At 44.9% G+C, this 20535-nt stretch overlaps 1 protein-coding gene across 5 annotated transcripts in view; it reads left to right on the top strand.

Annotated features, from left to right (window-relative positions):
- Positions 1-20535, top strand: part of LOC147424622 (Nucleoporin interacting component (Nup93/Nic96-like) family protein) — a 146819-nt gene that overhangs the window by 82868 nt on the left and 43416 nt on the right. The gene's annotated exons all lie outside the window — the stretch shown is intronic.

The following is a 20535-nucleotide window of genomic DNA, read 5'->3' as shown; positions in this document are numbered from 1 at the left end:
CTAAAAGGTCAAGTTTGATAGGCGTAAAGCACAAGGATTGTTACAGCCTTTACCCATTCCCACCCGTCCCTGGGAAAGTATTACAATGGATTTCATTTTTAATCTCCTAAAAACACGGAGTGGGCATGATGTCATTTGGACTGTCATCGACAGATTTAGCAAGCAAGCTCACTTCATTCCAGTGAAGAAAACAGTCAAGCCGGATCGTTTAGCGAGACTGTTCATTGCATAGATTTTCAGATTACATGGCATGCCTAAGACAATAGTCTCTGAAAGAGATCCCCGATTCACGAGTTTGTTTTGGAAGGCTATGTGGGAGAACATTGGCACACGGTTGCAGTTCTCATCATCATTCCACCCACAGATAGATGGGCAATCTGAGATTGCAAATTCAGTTGTATTGGATTTATTGAATGAAGTCTTACATTTCTGATCAGAAGACTGAATGGGAATTTTTTTTGCCCTTGGTGGAATTTGCTTACAATAACACTATCCACTCTTCGACGGGGAAGATGCCATTTGGGATCATTGAAGGTGCTCCGAAGGTTCCACCTTCCTTAGCACTAAAGATAAGATTTTTGAAGCCGACCACTACACGAGGGACTTAGAGACGCTGCTTTTGCCAAGGTCTGGGAGGCTTTAGAGAAATCTCAAGAAAGACATAAGAAGGCAGCAAATCGACATTGTCACGATTTGAAATTAAAGGAAGACGATTGGGTGCTCTTACGTTTTGAGAAGGCACGCGTAAAAAAGAAAAAGGGAAAGGAGCGGCTTTTTCCAAAGCTTAGCATGAGATACTATGGACCTTTCCATATAAAAGAATAGATAAATGATGTCTCCTTTAGACTGAAGCTGCCCGATACTGGGAAGATTCACAATGCTTTTCATGTGAGTCTATTGAAGCCTTTTAAAGGCGATGTGTCCGAAGATGGGGAGCTAGATGAGCAACCCGAAGTGGAGGAAAGCGAGGAGATACTCGTTCCAGAACAGATATTGGCACACAAGGACAGAAAGGTTAAAAGGTAAAGTGATTAGGCACCCTATCCAAATTCTTTGGTTTCTTCCCCTTCTAACCCATGAAAAGAGAATTGTATCGACGTCATCTTGGTTAAGTTCAAGAAATATCCTGCATTGGATGCGAAGTAGATGGAGGAGGAGGACCTAGCAGATACTTAGATTTTGGAACTTTACCATGAAGCATTCGATTTCGCATTAGCATGGGTGAATCTAGTGCAGCGTGTTTGCACAAGAGGAGAGTCACTCCGCTCCTTTGTCAACGGATTACCCCAATTTTGAATAGAGTCAGTGATGTCTCCCTTTGGGTTTCAGGGATACTGATGGGCTACAATATTCTACTGTATGACTTTATGAACTGGAATTTCCAAAAATGAAAATGATTGATTTGTACTCGACTTGTTTGAGTGCAGGAACTCAAAGACGAAATGACTGCAGCATTTTGGTCTCATAAATCTCTATGACATGATTGCAATAGGATAACCTTATGGGGCCAAGAATTGGCAATTAAACCCTGTTCTTTAAATTCATATTAAGGAGGAGGACAAACTTACAAATCGACCATACCTTCCATTGCATGGTCACAATAGCAAGAGTCACAAGCTGGACACATGTTGGGTCTTTCTTCCATCGGAATGACCCGACGAGAAATGGCTTCACTAATCTCTTTGGTATGAGGAGAAAATACAAAGGGACCCCTAAGGGGTAAACCAAAATGCGGATACAAGTATATCTTAGAAGAAGGGATAAATTGTGTCAACAAGAATAACCTTTCAGAGAAGCCACGATTGAGTGATCTTATTACATAGTATAACTGGGGACCGATGCCTAAAGCTTTAGCAACCCGAAACAGTGGAACGTTGTTGCGGAAGTGATCTCAACCCCAGAGAGTTGCCCTTATGCTATTACGCTAAGGCCTCCATATTGTCTGACCGACCGAAGAACCTTGCTCTGGGAAGAGTAGATGTTTGAATCTCTAAGAATTCTCTCTTGACAACTTTGCCTGCATTTTGCAAGTGCGAAATGCTTAAGAATAACACCAAATCCTGTTGCCAAGATGCCATCAAACAAGGGTAAAGAAAGTAAGGAAAGGATGGGGGCAGCAAAGAGATAAATCTACCAAGAAGTTAAAGACCGTTTAAAGAAAGAGCAGATATGTCGTAACTTATATAGGACGATGGCTTATTGATAAAGCCAAACTAATGACAAATATTTTATATCAAACAATGGTAACTTGTAGGAGAAGCCTAAACGCCTTCATTTACTGTTATGAGCTGAGGAAAGCTCTTGGATTAGTTAATCGGGGATCCATGAGGTCCGCAATGGATCTAGATGCGATTACTAAATACATTGCCGATTAATCACGGTCTGAGATTTGGAATGAATTTGTATGTGGTTTGTCTTGTGATGTCAAGTAATGTTTGGTGATGTGACTCTTGATTTGTACAAGTGCTAAATGCGTTGTGTCTAGTGCGTCGGTACTAACAATCAGTGTCTACTAAGACAGTTTATGGCCTCTGTCTATATTGAGGCGTAATCGAGGGCGATTACAAGTCTCTCAAGAGGGGGTATGTCACAAATTGGTGACGTGGCAGCCCCCATACAAACACACACAACTGTTGACATGGCAGATGTGCGGGAAAAGGCGTCAATAGGCTGACGTGGTTGGCCGATGATGTGGCTGACTGATGACGTGGCAGCTGCATGGTTGCCTGCAATTTGCGCTAACATGCTGACGTGGCAGTTGTGCGGAATTTTCGTGATTTGCATAAACTGCTTTAGACAGATTTTGGGAACCTATTGCTTTTGGAACTTTTGCTTTCAAGTTTAAAGCTTTTGGAGATCAATTGCTTTTGAGTTTGAAAGCTTTTGGGGCTCTGCTTTTGGGCATCCCTTGTAAGAATAAATACGCCCAAGGGCCTTACTTCTCAGGGCATCCGGACGCAGAGTCTGAGAGTGAGCATCCGCAGACTTTATTGTGAATTGTGAATAAGTTTGAAGTGAATCTTTGCTGTGTCGCCGTAGAATCTTGACTTGGGGTGTCCCAAGTTTGTTACACACAAGAGGGGTTTTCATTTGACCTATGTACAGTTGTGTCGGTTCATGTGCGATTGCTGAGGCAAGAGCCTCTTGCACAGGTACTGGATTAGCTAGTTGCTAATTCCCCGTAGGTACAGGTGAATTCAAAGAGATTTCACGCGAGAAATCTCGTCCGATTAAAAGGGCAAGTAGCCCTACAGGTGTGGGAGCTCGATAACTTGCTATGGATGCGATCGGCTCGCAAAACGGAGCCCAAGGCAGGGAAATACAGCTTGCTGTATATTTTTGCATGATTAGGGTTTTGACCCTAAACGGTCCATAATACCCCTAGGAGGTCCGGGGACGCGAGGGGACCGCTGTGCGAGTGATCTGGCGCATTTTCAAGGAAGAAAACAGAGAATTTAGCGTGCTGCAGATTCTCGCCAGGTTTTGCAAAGTGTCTGTATGCATCGGGAAAGTCACTTTTTGCGTGGGGATACTGTCTGTGAAGCGTCCTAGTACGGTTATGTTGCCGAAATCGGGCCAGAAGATGTCATTTTCAACCGGATTATGCGGGGCAGCTTGTAGGAAATCACAGGTTTTATTCCCTCTTTGAATACAATAAAGAAATACCGAAAGGGCCGCCAGTCTTTGGAGCCAACAGGTGTCGGGCAACTTGAAGATGATGCGTTTAGACTCAGTTGGTTGCCGTTGTGAATTTGTTTTCTTGATTGGTGCAGAACCCAAGGTTTATAGAGTTTTTGCAAGCGCCACCAGTGCCGCAGCAGACAAGGGAACTCACATAGCCAGTAGAGCCTGATGAGGCTCAAGCCCATGTACTTCATGCGTCCCAGCAGGATAGGGAGCACTTGCATGTTGCGGAGTCATGGGCTCCAAGTTCCTTCCGTCCATTAACAGGTGGTTAGGACGCCTATTCTACAGGCTTAGCCAATTCAGCCCGCCATCGTTCTGAGCGCGCATGTTGTGTTAAAGGGATAGGGAACCAATTTCGAGGCAATGCATCAGGTTTTTCCACCACCCATGGTACATCGTGGGTATTTCCTGGGTGGATCTATGTTTCAAAGTATGGATGGTTATGCGCCTGGAAACCAACATTGTATGCATGCAAGGCATGATGCCAAACCCCATGTATGGTAGCATCGGCATGCAACAAGGCTTTCAGAGCAACTAGGGCTTGTTTGGGGTGCCACATGGTAATTATGGCATGGCTGGTTTTTCTGGACAGTAGCTAGATATGGCACCTATGACGCAAAATGTCAATGGCCAAGACGCGTGGATGATCCATATCACAGTGCCCATGTTGCAGGCAATTCCCTATGACAATTTTGGGGGCATTGAAGAAAACCAAAAGTGTACAAAGAAGGTGGTGTAGCTGTAAAGTTTAGCACTTTCAGGGGCTTTGAGGATAAGGCAAAGGCTCTTAACTTTCTTCTAGCAGTTTGATACAGCTTATGCAGGAGGGAATTTTACAGAGGCCTCTAAGGTCAGGAAAGCTGCCACTTTCTTAAAAGACAATGCGCTTACATGGTGGACGACGTTCTTGATGTAAAGATAGGCACCTGCCACAAACTGTTGACGTGTCAAAGCCCTAAAGAATGGAGCCAACTCACAGATGCCGGCCGAGGGGCCTAAACCCTAAGAAGAACAGGTAACAGTAGAAGAAGTCCTCCCAACTTATGGGGACCCCGTTCGATGGGGCCCCAAGTGACATAAAGGATTAAAATAAAGCAGGACCCACACACACACAGAGAAAAAGGTTGGCGGAGCAGCTGATGACGTGGGAGTTGTACGGAAATTATGATAATTGCGCTGACTTGATGACGTGGTAGGCTGTACAAATTTCTGCGTTTTGCGTTGACTGCTGTACGGAAATTCCGTGATTTACGCTGGCAGCTTTTTGGCATTGCTTTTGCACCAGATGCTTTTGAGTTTGAAGGCTTTTCACTGTAAATTTCTTTTAGGGGCCTAGGGCCTTTAAATATGGCATGCTTCTTGGAGAAGGTGCAGATTCTGGAGTACCAACTTATACTGTGTTGATGCAATATAAAGAAATACCGAAAGGGGCGCCAAGGTTTGGGGCCAATACTCTTTGGAGTGGAATTCCGCCACTCCGTGCCCTCTCTCTCTCTCTCTCTCTCTCTCTCTCTCTCTCTCAGTTCAATTGTTATTGAAGTGCTAAAAGTATGTTCAGTCTGTTCTTTTCTATTGACACGTGGTGCCTGTCTTGTGACAGTGGTATCAGAGCATCAGGCATGTGCTTTTCTGAAAGCATACCAGTCCTACTAAAGAGCATACAGAGCAAACCGGCACTTTCAAAAGTCTACTGGAATTTTATTTGAAGAAACTTCGCGCTCCGGCGCTCCGACCCCGGACTTATTAGCCACTCCCACCCTTACTTCACGCGCATCGGGGGCTCTCTCTTCTTCACCGCTCATGTCTTACAGGGCATAAGCCATAAAGATCACTTACAAGAGAAGGATCCAATATTTGTTTCGAGCTGCTGTTTTTCTCAGAGGCAGTGCCATGCAGATGTTGATAGCTACCAAGCAGCATACTCCAAGTACTTGGTAAGATTTCAAGAAAATTTTTTCCCGAAGTTATATGGTTTCTGACATCTTCCTTCGAAGTGCAACTGCTAGCAGAGTGGGGTATCTTGAAATGCTTGCCATGGAAACCCTAACAGATTATAACTTGAAATTTCTCGACATCTCTCGGTAGATGTCTCTTCTCGAGATGATAACCTTGGAGGTCCAGTGTGATTCCTATGTCTTCAGACTACCATCGCCACCAAAGGAACACTATTTGTCCAAGAGATGATGGACCATGTTGTGGTCGGTTACGACCTTATGAAAGGAATCTAATCCTAATTTTTTGGTGCAGGTTTCAGGATGGAAAGTCAATCGACTTTTCGAACTCGGCTAATGTCGAGTATGCTTTTCAAGTTTGGATTTTGTTTGAGAATCTGTTTGATGATCCTGCTTGTAATGGATGGTTCCTGTTTTGAACTTGTTTTGGTGTCGACTTAAAATGTTTGACTTTGGTTTTAATACTGGTTTCAATGATTGGTGATTTTACTCTCGGCTGGAGTAGTGAGAAATGATGATTGAAAAGTGTTGTTGTGACTCGCGGCCCGGACCTGGATGGTTATGCGGGAGGAGTATTAAGAAGTCTGAGCAGTGGTTACTCTGAGCACCTCCAAATGACGCAGGTTGCAGTCTTGGGGGCGTTTGGTTGTAAAATGCCTCTATATCTCCCGGCCTGAACCTTTTTAGGTTATGCAGGAGGAGTGATGAGGGAGTCGTTGAATATCTCCCGGCCCAGACCTGGTTAGGTTATGCGGGAGTAGTGTTCATCGACGGCTTTATGTTTCTATGTCTTGTAACGTGCATATGTGAGCATTTGTGATGCTTTGTGATGTGCCAACCACTGAATATTCCTAATTGGATGAGATTGCCTGGGTATGCAATTTTACTGCATCAAGACACCCGTGGAAGATGAGTACGGTGTGCGTGTGATGGCTAATTTTACAACGCCGGAATATCAAGAGTTCCGATGTGGACGAACGGAGAAGCTAACTCCTTGATCAAAAGAGCTGAAAGGAGAAGCTAACTCCTTGATCAAAAGAGCGGAAAGGAGAAGCTAAATCCTTAACAAAAAGCGCAAATTGATTGTCCCTCGGAAATTTTTGAGCTAACTTGAGTTGTTTTGCAGATATGCTGTAATCGCGGACGATCACTCTCTTTCAAGAAGGGGAGATGTCACAAACTGGTGACGTGTCAAAGCCCTAAAGAATGGATCCAACTTACAGATGCCGGCTGAGGGGCCTAAACCCTAAGAAGAACAAGTAATAGAAGAAGAAGTCCTTCTAACTTATGGGGACCCTGTCCGATGGGGCCCCAAGTGACATAAAGGGTTAAAATAAAGCACGATCCACACACACATACACAAAAAGGCTGGCGAAACAACTGATAACGTGGCAACTGTATGGAAATTTCGATAATTGTGCTGACATGATGACGTGGCAGGCTGTACAGATTTTTGCGTTTTGTGCTAATTGTTGTACGGATATTCTGTGATTTACGATGGCACCTTTTTGGCATTGCTTTTACACCAGATGGTTTTGAGTTTGAAGGCTTTTCACTGTAAACTGCTTTTAGGGGCCTAGGGCCTTTAAATATGTGCTAAGGGCTCATTCTCTGGTATGCTTCTTGGAGAAGGTGCAGAGTCTGGAGTACTGGCTTGTATTGTGTTGATGTAATACAAAGAAATACCGAAAGGGGCGCCAAGGTTTGGGGCCAATACTTTTTGGGGTGGAATTCCGCCACTCCGTGCTGCGTGTCGTCTCTCTCTCTCTCTCTCTCTCTCATTTCAATTGTTATTGAAGTGCTAAAAGTCTGTTCAGTCTGTTCTTTTCTATTGGTACGTGGTGCCCGTCTTGTGACAGCACCCGCCACATGGGTATACTTCAAGCAAATGTTTGCATCTGCGTGGTTGTCAAATGAATTTGAAGCCGATGTCATGATAGATTGGCATCAGCTCACTGTGGCTACTTGCAAGAGCCTACAGGAGTACAATCGGAGGTTTTGTAAAGCGTTGCTCTTAATAACCTCCTACAGGTTTGTGCCACTGACAGAGCAGATTGAGAAGTATTGTTCTGGGCTGCCTAAAGGGTTTCGAGATTACTGTACAAAGAACAAAGTGGCTACCCTCACTCAGCTTATCAAAGTTGCCAACACTGGTCTTGCCTTGTTGAAGGCATAGTTACATGGGATGGCGGGTCGGGAATGAGGATGGGGATGGGACGGCAGAAGTCAGGAAACGGTGCCGTGGGTGGGAATGGCAAAAAAAAAAAGAGTTTTTTTGGGCATTTTTTGACCTACATACATGCCACACACATAGAGCATCACTTTGACCACAAATTTACACCAAATAGACCAAAGAGCATGAGTCATATAGGCGCAAATGTGCTATAAAACATCAATGGATACAAAATGAAAAGTGCATGCCACAAGGGCTCAAAAAGGACAAGCCTCAAGGATAACAAAAAGTACAAAGGGCTAGATAGACTCTAGAGGAGTAGACTCTAGACTCTAGAGTGATCAATGATCATCAAACTCCGGAAGTGCTTGCCTGCTGAAGCTCCCTATCGTCGTCGTAGTCAAGGTCGTCAATGACATATGAGGCCTCGCGAGGGGCTCGAAGTCCTCCTCTAGCTCCTTCAAAAGTGTCGGTCATAGATGAATTATCTTGTGCCATCTCCCACTCAATGAAGGGATCTGCCTTGTGTGTGACGCTCTTGGCAAGCATGCGCAAGTTAGCGCTCACAAACACCAATTCATTGGCCCTTTGGACCCCAAGGTGATTCCTCTTCTTAGAGGCAATGTGGTTGTATACACTCCATAGTTGCTCCAAGCAACTAGTGATACATGCTTGGCTAAGGACACGAACAACCAAGCGCTGCAAATGTGGGCCATCTCCTCCATAGTCCTCTCACCTCAAAACCGAGCCAATCTTGCTGCCTTCAACTTGTGCATCTACGCATCCATAGGTGCCCTTCTTTTGCCTGTAGTTCAGTAGCTCATCTCTAATCTTGCTCCTAATGTCACTGCTAGGCTCAAGGCGCTCCAATGCAAGCCGTCATCCTTTGCTCACCTCCTTGTCGCGGTCTCTTGACGCCTTCCCTGAAACTCGGGGTGAAGCACATAAGCTGCCGCATGAAGTGGAGAGTAGTTGTCACAAGACGGGCACCACGTGCCTGAACAAACTTTTAGCACTTCAATAACAACTGAACTGAGAGAGAGAGAGAGAGAGAGAGAGAGAGAGAGAGAGAGAGAGAGAGAGAGAGAGAGAGAGAGAGAGAGAGAGAGAGAGACGACACGTGACACGGAGTGGCGGAATTCCACCCCAGAGAGTATTGGCCCCAAACCTTGGCGTCCCTTTCGGTATTTCTTTATATTGCATCAACACAGGACAAGCCGGTACTCTAGACTCTGCACCTTCGCCCGGAAGCATGCTAGAGAATGAGCCCTAACCTCGTATTTAAACGCCCTTGGCTTGAAAAGGAGTTATAGTGAAAAGCCTTTAAAACTCAAAAGCTTCTAGTCCAAAAAGCAAAGCCAAAAACTGCCAGCGTAAGTTACGAAAATCCGTACAGCTTGCCATGTCATGAGCCAGCACGAAAATCCGTACAGCCTTCCACGTCATCATGCTAGCGCAATTTTCGGAAATCTGCCACGTCATCAGTTGTTAGGCAATTTTCGGAAATCTGCCACGTCATCAGTTGTTAGGCAATTTTCGGAAATACGTTGCTACTCTTGCTTCTTCTAGGGTTTAGGCCCCTCGGTTGGTAGCTCTGTTCTTCAGTAGGTTGACACGTCAGCAGTTTGTTACATCTCCTCTTCTTGAAAGAGAGTAACGCCGCTAAGCTACTTGTTGTGTTTGAAAAAGAAAAAGCCTACGAGAGCCGATTGTTCTCAAGGGCGGAATTGACAATACAGATTTTTGAGAAAGAGCTTTTTTTGGCGGTTATCCATGCTCTTACTCAGTGGCGACATTACCTCGGAGCGGATTTTACTATCTTCAGAGATCATCAGAGTTTACGCTACTTCGTGTCATAGAAGCAGCTATTGGAAAAGCAGATGTGGTGGGCGACCATCTTGTCACAGTTTCACTTCCAGATTGTCATGTGTAGGGATAGAAGAATTTGGTGGCGAATGCTTTGTCTCGGAAGCCATTGGTTCTGGCTATTTCCACGATACATCATAGGAGCTTTGAGGATATGGCCGATTAGTATGCCACAGATACAAATTTGCAGACTTTTTCACACGGATATGGGATGGGGAGACAATAGCGGGATATTCTATTCGGGATGGCTACTTGATGAGGAAAACCATGTTGTGCGTTACACAGCCGTTGAGGGAAAAGGTTATGACCGAATGCCACTGTTCGCCTTTCACGGGTCACCGCGGCATTGCTACCACCTGAAAGGGGTAGAGAGATACTTCTTTTGGCCGAGACTCAAGAAGGACGTGGACGAGTTTGTGCGCAATTGCTTGATATGCCAGAAGGTCAAGTTTGACAGGCATAAAGCACATGGATTGTTACAGCCTTTGCCCATACCCACCCGCCCCGGGGAAAGTATTGCAATGGATTTCATTTTGATCTCCCAAGAATACAGAGTGGTCACGATGGTATTTGGACTGTTATTGACAGATTTAGCAAGCAAGCTCAGTTCATTCCAGTGAAGAAAACAGTCAAGCCGGATCACTTAGCGAGACTGTTTGTGACCCAGATCTTCAGATTACATGGCATGCTTGAGACGATTGTCTCCGACAGGGACCCCAGATTCACGAGTTTGTTTTGGAAGGCAATTTGGGAGAACATTGGCATGTGGTTGCAGTTCTCGTCATCTTTTTAAGGCAGATTGACGGGCAATCTGAGATTGCCAATTCAATGGTTTTAGATTTATTGATGTGTTACATCTCGGATCAGAAGACTCAATGGGAAAAGTATCTACCTTTGGTGGAATTTGCCTACAACAACACGATACACTCTTCGACCGGAAAGGTGCCATTTGAGATTATTGAAGGTGCTACGAAGGTTCCACCCTTCCTAAGCACGAAAGATAAGATTTTTGAAGCCGATGAGTACACGCGCGACTTGGACACGGCTTTTGCCAAGGTCTGCGAGGCTTTGCAGAAATCTCAAGAACGACAGAAAAAGGCACCAGATCGCCATCGACGCGATTTGAAATTGAAGGAGAATGATTGGGTGCTCTTACGTTTTGAGAAGCCACGTATGAGAAAGAAGAAGAGAAAGGAGAGGCTTTTTCGAAAGCTTAACAATAAGTGTTTGCTAAGACAATTTATGGCTTTTGTTTGTTTTGCAGGCGTAATCAAGGGCGATTACAATGCTTTCAAGAGGGGGGTATGTCACTAACTGGTGACGTGGCTATCCAGTACACACACACTCCTCCGTGGCAATGGACCCCTGAAAAATACAGGTTATATGCTGACGTGGAATTGCCGTACAGACCATCCTGAAATTGCGGCACAGTTTGCGAACAGCCAGCCACCTGGCAGTGTACGAACGTTCGCGTTTTGCGGCAACAAATGTACGGAAAAAGTAGGGCCATCTTTTTGGCTATGCAATTTGCAAGAGAAAGGAGAGAGCTTTTGCTTTAATTTTTACAAGCAAAGCTTGTGAGAGGAAAAATTGAAGATGCTTTATTTTGGCAAGGCTTTTGATTTTGAAGTTTTTGGGCTTTGCTTTTAGCATGCCTTGTAAACCTTTATAAGAGTTATTGGGCTCTCACTTCTCAGAGCATCTGAACGTAGAGTCTGACAGTGAGTCCTGACCACTCACTTGTACTTTTGAGTTGCAGATTAATACAAAAAGAAATCCCGAAAGGGGCGCTAGTCTATGGGGCCAATATCTTTAGGCACAGATCTTCACCGGGCCAGTGTCGTATCAGTTGTGACCTGTGAACTGTTTTGACGTGTATTCTTGTGGTGTCGCGGTAGAATCTCGACTTGGAGTGTCCAAGTCTGTTACAATCGGCATTGGAATTCGAGTAGTAAAGGGGTATCTAGGCTCAGTTCAAAGTCATTTAGGTCTCCTCGCCACACTTAATAAGTTGGTGGATACTGGAAACTAACTCAATAGAGGCACAATGCCAAGGTGGGGTCACCAAGAGAAAATCACCCGAGAACTGGGACGGGGTCCCTGTGGTGAAAGATGGTCATCTGACCAGCGAGAGTCCAATGGAAGCATCTCCTAAAATTTAGGGAACTGCTATTTTGGGCAATGAAATCTGTTCGCGTCATTAGCTCCGGAATGACAAGAGGAACATTCATTACTCTGCCGCTAAGTCAATTGAGCAACCGGTTGAGAAATTTTTAGACCAAAAGGTCCATAGCGGGGGATTAATGCATGAGTGCCACTTTGCACATTTTTGGGCATTTTCTAACTTAAGAGAGAAATAAGCGTTAGAATAAAACGTGGGCTGCAGTTTCTGTCGTATGGTGGATTGTTGCAGGTACCAAAGCTACTATGTGCTTGGCTATCTTCTATGTACAGTGAAGTGCAAGAACTAAAGCCTTGCACAACATTCATTGCTCTCTCTTCTTTGTGCAGTTATGTGATGCCCCACAAGAGGGTTTTTCATTTGACCTATGTATAGTTGTGTGGATTCATGCGCGATTGCCGAGGCAAGAGCCTCTGGCATAGGTATTGGATTAGCTAGTTGCTAATCCCCCGTAGGTACAAGTGAATTCTGAGAGATTTCACGCGAGAAATCTCGTCCGATTAAAAGGACAAGTAGCCTTACATGTGCGGGAGCTCGAGGACTTGCTACGGATGCGATTGGCTCGCGAAACGAAGCCCAAAACAGGGAAAAACAGCCTGCTGTGTATTTTAACAGGTTTAGGGATTCGGCCCTGAATTGTCCCTAATACCCCCAAGAGGTCCGGGGATGCGAGAGGACCGCTGTGCGAGTGATCTGGCGCATTTTCAGGGTAGAAAAGAAAGAATTCAGCGTGCTACAGATTCTCGCCAGGTTTTGCAAAGTGTTCGTATGTGTCGGGAAAGTCACTTTTTGCGTGGGGATACTGTCTGTGAAGCGTCTTAGTATGGTTATGATGTTGAAATCGGGCCAAAACTAGTCATTTTCAGCCTCTATTTAGCAGGGCAGCTTGTAGGAAATCACAGGTTTCATTCCCTCTTTGAATACAATAAAGAAATACCGAAAGGGGCGCCAGTCTTTGGGGCCAACAGGTTTTTGCGTCTGCTTGGTAGCCTCTAGCTTCCAAGCCATGTGTGTTTGAAGTGTCAAATTCCGTTACAAGTTTTTAGTTGCAAAGTTTCTTTGTGTCCTAAAGTCTAATGTAAAGTTTTGGGTGAAAGCCAAAGTCTACCGCGCTATTGGCCGGTTTCAATAACCCTTCTTTCTGGATGAGAAATCCTAGAACTAGAGCCTTGGGCAACCTAAAAATCACTTAGAACATTAATAGAAGGGGCTCTTCAAAACAAGCGGGATACTGTGGTAAGAAGTGTAAGCGACTTTGATCAAACGAGAAAAAGAAACAAGACTCATGGGAAGAAGGAGAGTTTGCTTAGATCATGTACGCAAAAGAGGCTTTTCTATTAATTTCTTAATTGAACAAATGGATACAATGGGAACAGATTCTCCCCAAAACTACACATCAAATTTAAGTTGTCTGTTTTTATGAGTAAGAAGGATCTCTCTATCATTATTATTTGCAAGGGCTTGCAGATTGTTTGTCGAGCTCATGAAAATCTAGTGATTAAGCGTCCAAGGGCTTCTCATCCATCCCCAACGTGAACAACATTCAAAGATAGAAAGGCTTGGCAACATCAGAGCTCACTTTTTGATGCCGGTTTTGGGGAATGAGGTGACTTAAACTAACCTTTGGCGCAAGAAAATCGCCATAGAGTGATAAAAAAATGTGTCCAAGTCATTCACCATACATAAGCTGAAGATGGTCGTCCATTTTGCCGAATCAGGTGCCAATGGCGGTCACTTCAAACTCTGCAAGTCCTCGAAAAGGGGACAAGACAAGTTTGAAGAGACAAAATGCACCTGATCACGGGCAAAAATGGAAACATGCGTGTAAAGCGGGAGATGGGAAGGAGAGACATTAGGACGATGCATGTGCGTGTGTGGAGTCGAGAGGAGAAACTGGCATTCCTTCCATGTGTTGATGCATACTAGCGGCGCCAACCCTCGGCAGCTCTGGAACTGGCTGCACACCCACGTGACTGGCTTTGCTGCACATTGCAAATGCCCTATGGGCTGAACAGTACGGTGCGCAATTTACAGTGCGGTGTATGAAGTAGTACATGTAAGGTTGCGACTCCCTTGCTGCCATACGGGGTATGTGGGGAATGCGGGTGTTGTTAACGCAATCCATCACCTTCTGATGATCGTTGGGCACCACGATTGCTCCTCTAATGGATAGGAATTCCCCGAGTTACCCGGAACGCGGAACGGGAACGACGACGGGCCTCCCTACGGAATGGGGGAACGGGAACGGGCCCGGAACGGGAACGGCGCGGAACGGGAGGCTAAAAAACACCCAAATATTGTTTTTTTTAGCGTTATGTGTTTGAATACAAGTAGTACTAGAGTCCTTTGACTCTAATACCCACAAAAAACACGATTCGAAGACCATTCAACCTTATTATGACTTGATTGGGATGTGCGGCGCCCAGAGTACATAACACATATACAACATGGAGCAAACACAATGCCCATACACAATGCTCTCAAATAATTGCAAGAGTAGTAGTCAGAGATAACACTTTGGAATTAATTATGGCTAACAAGCCTCAAGGGCCGCCAAGGTGCTACAAAAAAAACAAAGGGGGGCAAACCAGTGACCACTGACCACAATACCAAAAGATTGAAGGTGACAAATACCATAAAGATGCTAGTAGCTACAAATGGCAAAGAGGGCAAGGCTCAAGCAGCCATACAAAAAGGTAAGGATAAATGGCAAAGACTCAAGACTCAAGAGCCACTAGCCTGAGAGGCCTCCCAATCCGTAGTAGCCGGCTGTAAATCATGCACATCCTCCCATTCCTCATCATCGAGCTCTAGGTCCGGCTCAATCTTAGCCACGGATGAAGTACTTGGTGTTGGTGGATGTGCATCTCCACCTACCTGAGGAGGCTCTTGCTCCATCTCCCACTGTGTAAAAGGATCTGTCTGTTTGTCTGTACTCTTGCAAAGCATTTTCAAATTTGCGTTGACGAAGACAAGATCATTAGCCTTCTCCACTCCAAGCCGATTCCTCTGCTTGGAAGCAATGTGGCTAAAGGTACTCCACAATTGCTTCAAGCATGAGGTACTAACTGACTGGCTGAGAATACGGATCGCCAATCTCTGAAGCTTAGGGACATCATAGCCATAGTCCTCCCACCATAGCACTGAACCTATCTTCCTACGATCAATCTCAGCATCTGGACTGCCAAATGACCCCCGCATCTCTCTGTACTGTCTCAACTGATCTCTGACAATGCGTCGACCATCTCTGTCTAGAACCATCTTGTTTAAGATCTCTGTAAATTGGTTCATGACTTCCCTATCTGTCTCTTGCCCTGCACCTTGGAACTCTGGATCCACCATGTACGCTGCCCCGTGTAAAGGAGAGGCATATGAATTCCACCTTGAGCTGCAAAGCGCATGGATCTCCTCATACTGCTCTGCGTTCGGCTCAAGCTGTGCAAGCTGCTCAATCATGCGGTCCATTGCCTCATAAATCTTGCCAATGCAAGGATCCATGCCATCCAGAACTCGAAGCAAATGAACCACCGGTTTTACCTGTGCGTCTAGACTCTTGAGCTCCTTCTAGAACTCAAGATCCTCTAGCTTATCCTTGCACAAAATCCCTGCAACTGTCTTTGCATAGGGGGAGGTGGTGAACTCATCACTGATGAAGACTTGTCGGACCGCATTTTGACATTCAGACAGCCTGCGCACAAGAAGAAAGTTGAATGCGAAGCGGGTGTCTGAATACTTTAGAAGCACTTTCCCGCCCGACCTCTTGAGGTACTCACTATGAACCAAGTTGTGATTGTTGATAAAAGTAACAATCTTCACTGCATCAGCAATGACTAGAGCGATCCAGTCTAGCTTGCCGATATCTTTTAGAAGGTTGTTCAAGCAGTGTGCCATGCAAAAGCACACTGTCACATGAGGATAGTGGCCCTCTATAATAGCTGCTGTTGCCCTATTTGATGCCTCCCCATCTGTGACAAAGGCCACCACGTGTTGCTCACCGATGGTTTCTATGGCCGCTGTCCACTCTGCAGAGAGGACATCGGCGGACTTGCCACTCTTGGTAGCATCATGAGAGTGCACAAAGTACATCTCTCCACTCGAGTATGCGACGAGACCATGGATAGATCTCTTCCTTGTATCGCTCCACCCGTCGGCAATGAGGGAAACGCCATGTTTTGCCCAAAGACGCTGAATATTGAGGGTTGCTTGCTCCACGATAGCCTTCTCTCGATCGATCAAAGTGGTCCGGAGAGCCTCTGAAGATGGCGGCACATAGCCGGTGCCATACTCTCCTATCCGTTGCACCATGACTTTCCAATACTCCGATCTATTTCGATCAAACATAGAAGAGGTTAGTATCAAAAAGGTGGAACCGACGATAACGGAAGAAATGAGAGAGAAGATTGATAAATCATAAAACAATGAACATACCTCGCCGCGACAAATGGGATATGGTCGTGATAGAAGAATCGAGCCACGGCCGCATCCACCTCTTCCTTCTTCTGTGGGTCCCAAGAGGTGGCAAGGGCCCTTTGGCCACGTTTTGGACCTTGTGAAGATGCACCAACACCTACACCGGGTAGAGAGGAAGAATGGAAAATGAGGGTCTTTGGATCAATACCTTTGCGGGCGGGCTTGGCTTTGTGGTTGAATTGCCGATCCTTTTCCTCGAGGTCCTTCCTCTTCTTGATGGTTACGTTGGAGCAAAATCTCACCTCATGTCCCGACACTCGAAGAAAGTGTGCCCTCACTTTGTCATGCCCCCCTTTCCGCGTGTAAGAGCATAGCTTGCATGCCCATGCATGAGAACACTCCGCCGCCGACAAGGTGCCCTCCGAGGTCACTTCATCCCACCACGACCATTCCTTCGCCTTTTGAGTGTTGCCCGCATGAACGGAGGGGGTTGTTGTACGAGAAGAAGAGGCCATGGAATCTAGATGATGGAAATTGGAAGGAGACTCGAGAGAGCTTGAGGCTTAAAGCCTTGAGACTCAAGAGCAAGAGAGAGCTTGAAAGTTGAGAGCCTTGAACTTTGAAAGCTTGATGCTTGAGAGCTTGAGATCTTGGAAGTTGGTAGCTTGAGAGCTTGAGAGATTGAAGCTTGAGCAATGAGCCTTGAGAGCTTGAGACTCGAGAGCAATAGAGCTTGAGAGGCTAGAGCAAGAGAGCTTGAGAGCAAGTGAGCTTGAGGCTTGTGAAGGAAAAGGGTGTGAGGGCTTGGCCAATATATAGCTTTTGAGGGTTTACTGCCCGTTTTCTGGACGTTTGAAAATTTCAAAATTCTGCCCATTTTTGAACGTTGGAAATCTGCCGTTCCGGCCGTTCCGTCCCCGTTCCGAACGCGTTCCGGTCGACCGTTCGGTATGAGCCGGACTGTCGGAACGGACTGCCGTTCCGGGCCGTTCCAATCACCGCCGATTGGCCGGAACGCCGTTCCGACGTTCCAAGCATGGAAATACCCGTTCCCCGGTAACTCTGGGAGTTCCACCTTCAAGCATATGCAAAAGAAAAAATTCTCCCCCTTACTCTTTCTTACCAGCAAGACATACTTTGTTACAAAAATTCTCCCACAATAAAAGGCCTCGCAGTCATATGGTAGGGAGAAACATCCTTGGAGTGGCCAGCTCCTAAGGAAGTCCTCAGGCACAAATGGATATGGAGAGACATAGAAAATTGAGATACACTAAGCATCCATGCGATGATCACTAGCATCAATCTCCACACATGAGATTCTATGTGCAAAATGAAAAGAACAAGAAATTAAAACGCCAAACCTGCCTCAGCTGTGTACCCCATCTCTTAGCTCTTATGCCCTACTTGATAGCCAACTCTCGTGAGAGAAAGTTTGTTTTTGCACCTGGACCAAAGAAAACAAGCAATGTTTGATCCCTAAATTTACCCCACGATCTGCATAGCTCATTGGCATCAGACTTTTGTATATCCCCCACCATATCTGGCACTAGACCAGCCTTGGGTTTTAGCTTCTTTCCTTTCCTGTCATTTGAGTCAGCTTGCCTTTACTCCTTTGGACAATCCGCAGAGCGAAGTGACGAGTGCTTGTAAATGAAGCATCTACCCTCGGCCATTAAAGCCTTCTTTTTGTCAAAATACTTACGTACGAAAGGGTTTCTGTGCTTCTTGGCATGTCCTCCAAAAGTCTCCGCCGAGCCTTTAGTTTTCTCTCCTTTTCTTGACCACTTGGGAAACTTCAAGAGCTGCTTTCGCAATGGATTTCTTTGCTGAAGCTTTCTTTGATTGACCCCCTTTCACGCTGCCCTTGAATCCATTGTCTTCTCCTTTTAACAAGGCATTACCAGTGTTCTCAACCTCCATCACTTGAGGAAAGGGTAACCTCTCTAGTCTTTGTGCAGTAATTTTTGAGCCCTTTAGGCAACCCACAATAATACTTTTCTATCTGCTATGTCAATGGCACAAATATATAAGAAGTTACTAGATATAGCGCTTTACAAGACTTCCGATTTTACTTCTTTAATTTTTGTAGTTAGCAACACTCACTAGCAGAAGCGGGAGCAAGGAGGGCACATGCAAGCCGATGATGAGAATCTATTGCCTTTCACAGTCTTTAACTCCCATCATTGGCAAGCTCCGTCTACACATCCAGTCTTATGTAGATACAAAAGAGTTTTATATCATGCCTTTAGAAGGATGCGATGTTTTGTTGGAAATTCCATGGAGTAAGAGACTCTTTCAACAAAAAGGTTATCTTGCAACATTAGGGTCAAGACTCATATCCTGCATGTAAAATGAAAGGAAAGTCTATCCCTGTTGTATCAGCGTTTGCTATCACTTCTGTAATTAAAAATCATCTTTTGCGTACTTGATTTTTGCACGTGATGTTTCAGATAATTGTCAGTTAAAATTATCTTTGTTAGATAGAGAAACATCAGCTTTTTTGCGAGAGTTCAGTGATAGTTTTTCTGATTCATTACCGTCTCAATTACCGCCGAAGAGCCTGAGGATCATGCAATAGATTTGGTGCCAGGTTGTAGCTCACCAAATAGGCCTACGTACAGGGTTAGTGTGGCCCAACAGAAAGAGATTATGAGCCAAGTAGAGGAGTTGTTCGAAAAAGGGTTTATTCAACCTAGCTCTTCACCCTTTTGCTCTCAAGCGCTCTTAGTGTAGAAGAAAGATTACTGTGCGTTGAATAAGAACATCATCAAGAACATATTTCCTATTGCAAGTATCAATCATATTCTTGATCGTTTAGAGGGTGCGGCAATTTTTCAGCAAGATAGATTTTAAGAGTGGATACCATCAGATTTGTATTAGGCCAAAGGATCTGCACAAGACTGCGTTTCGAACGACATTTGGTCTATATGAGTTTCTAGTGATGCCATTTGGTCTTACAAATACCCTTGTCACGTTCATTAGGATGATGAATAGGTTTTCCGTCCACATCAAAAGTTTGTTGGCACATTGTTTGATGACATGATAGTCTATTCGAAGAAGGAAGAGGAGCATAGGCATCATTTGACCCCATTGTGGTCAGGAAATGTGAAGAGTGGATGCTGATGGTTTCACAGTCCTTTGGCTTTTGTGAGTTGCTAAAGGAGGTTTTTACAGCGGGTGCTTTTTATCAGTCAGATATACAACACTGGACTTTGTGGTTTTCGCTACATTGCCCGATGTGGACAGAGCTTTGGGCAAATTTGTGTAGACTTTATCACTTTTCAAATATCTACACTTCACTACTTGATTAGAGTATCTTTACCTCGAGATGTATCCCGTGGTTTGTTATGGGATTATCTCATTGTACATCTGTCAGGGTTTTTCCCATATTTCTTGTATATGGACCAATGGTTGATTTTTATGTAATGCAAAGGTTCAAAGCCCCACTTTTTTTGCAGAAAAAAAAGAGAGAGGATCCACACGGCTCTCTTGTGTACACGATCCATTAACTTGCTGAATTCTTTGTCTTCCTGCGTTTCCTTTTAATTTGAGTTCCCATCTTTGGATCGGAATCATGAGGAGGGTATCTCATCAGCGGAGGCCATGGTGCTTCATGCACCATTTCTTTCTTAGCCAGTCTTATGTGCTTGTAAAGATTGTTTTTTTGTTGTTTGGAAAAAAATGCTTGTCAATGAAGAGAATGCAGGTGCTTGATAGATTAGAGAAGGGAGGAAGGGTCCTAATGGACGTTTGATTGTTTGCAATATTATTTTCACTTTTATCGGTACGGAAGTGTGGTATTGCTTAACTCTAGGTGCAAGAGTTTAGTGCGAGCCGGGAGGCATTGGCTGTTCCGCCTCATTGCGTGGCTTGGCTGGTATTTGTCTAAAGTGGTTTAAGTGTTTATCATCTCAGTATTGATAATGGTGCCATGATCTGGATTTTCATTTTTTTCATTTGATCGTATACATTGAAGGAGGATGTTGGGATTTAATGTGCTATTTGCAAAGATAGATTTGGGCTTAGAATTTTGTTAGCTATCTTTAGGTGCACATGTGCTTGCTGCACAAAGAATGGGGTGAATTGGCTTGTACCGTCATAGTTTATATTTGTTTGTTATGAGGACGCATATAGATCATGCTACCTTTGTATCCAGAGGTTAAAGAGCATAGTTTATCAGTGCTGAACTGTGTTGGCAATACACCTCTCTTTTGAGCCGTTTTTATCTCCATGGGACATTGCCAAAAGACAAGAGGGTCATGCTG

The sequence above is a fragment of the Adiantum capillus-veneris genome, chromosome 25 (genome assembly GCF_014529385.1).
Source record: "Adiantum capillus-veneris isolate H3 chromosome 25, ASM1452938v2, whole genome shotgun sequence".
In the NCBI taxonomy this organism is placed as follows: Eukaryota; Viridiplantae; Streptophyta; class Polypodiopsida; order Polypodiales; family Pteridaceae; genus Adiantum; species Adiantum capillus-veneris.
This window is presented reverse-complemented; position numbering and strand designations above follow the sequence as displayed.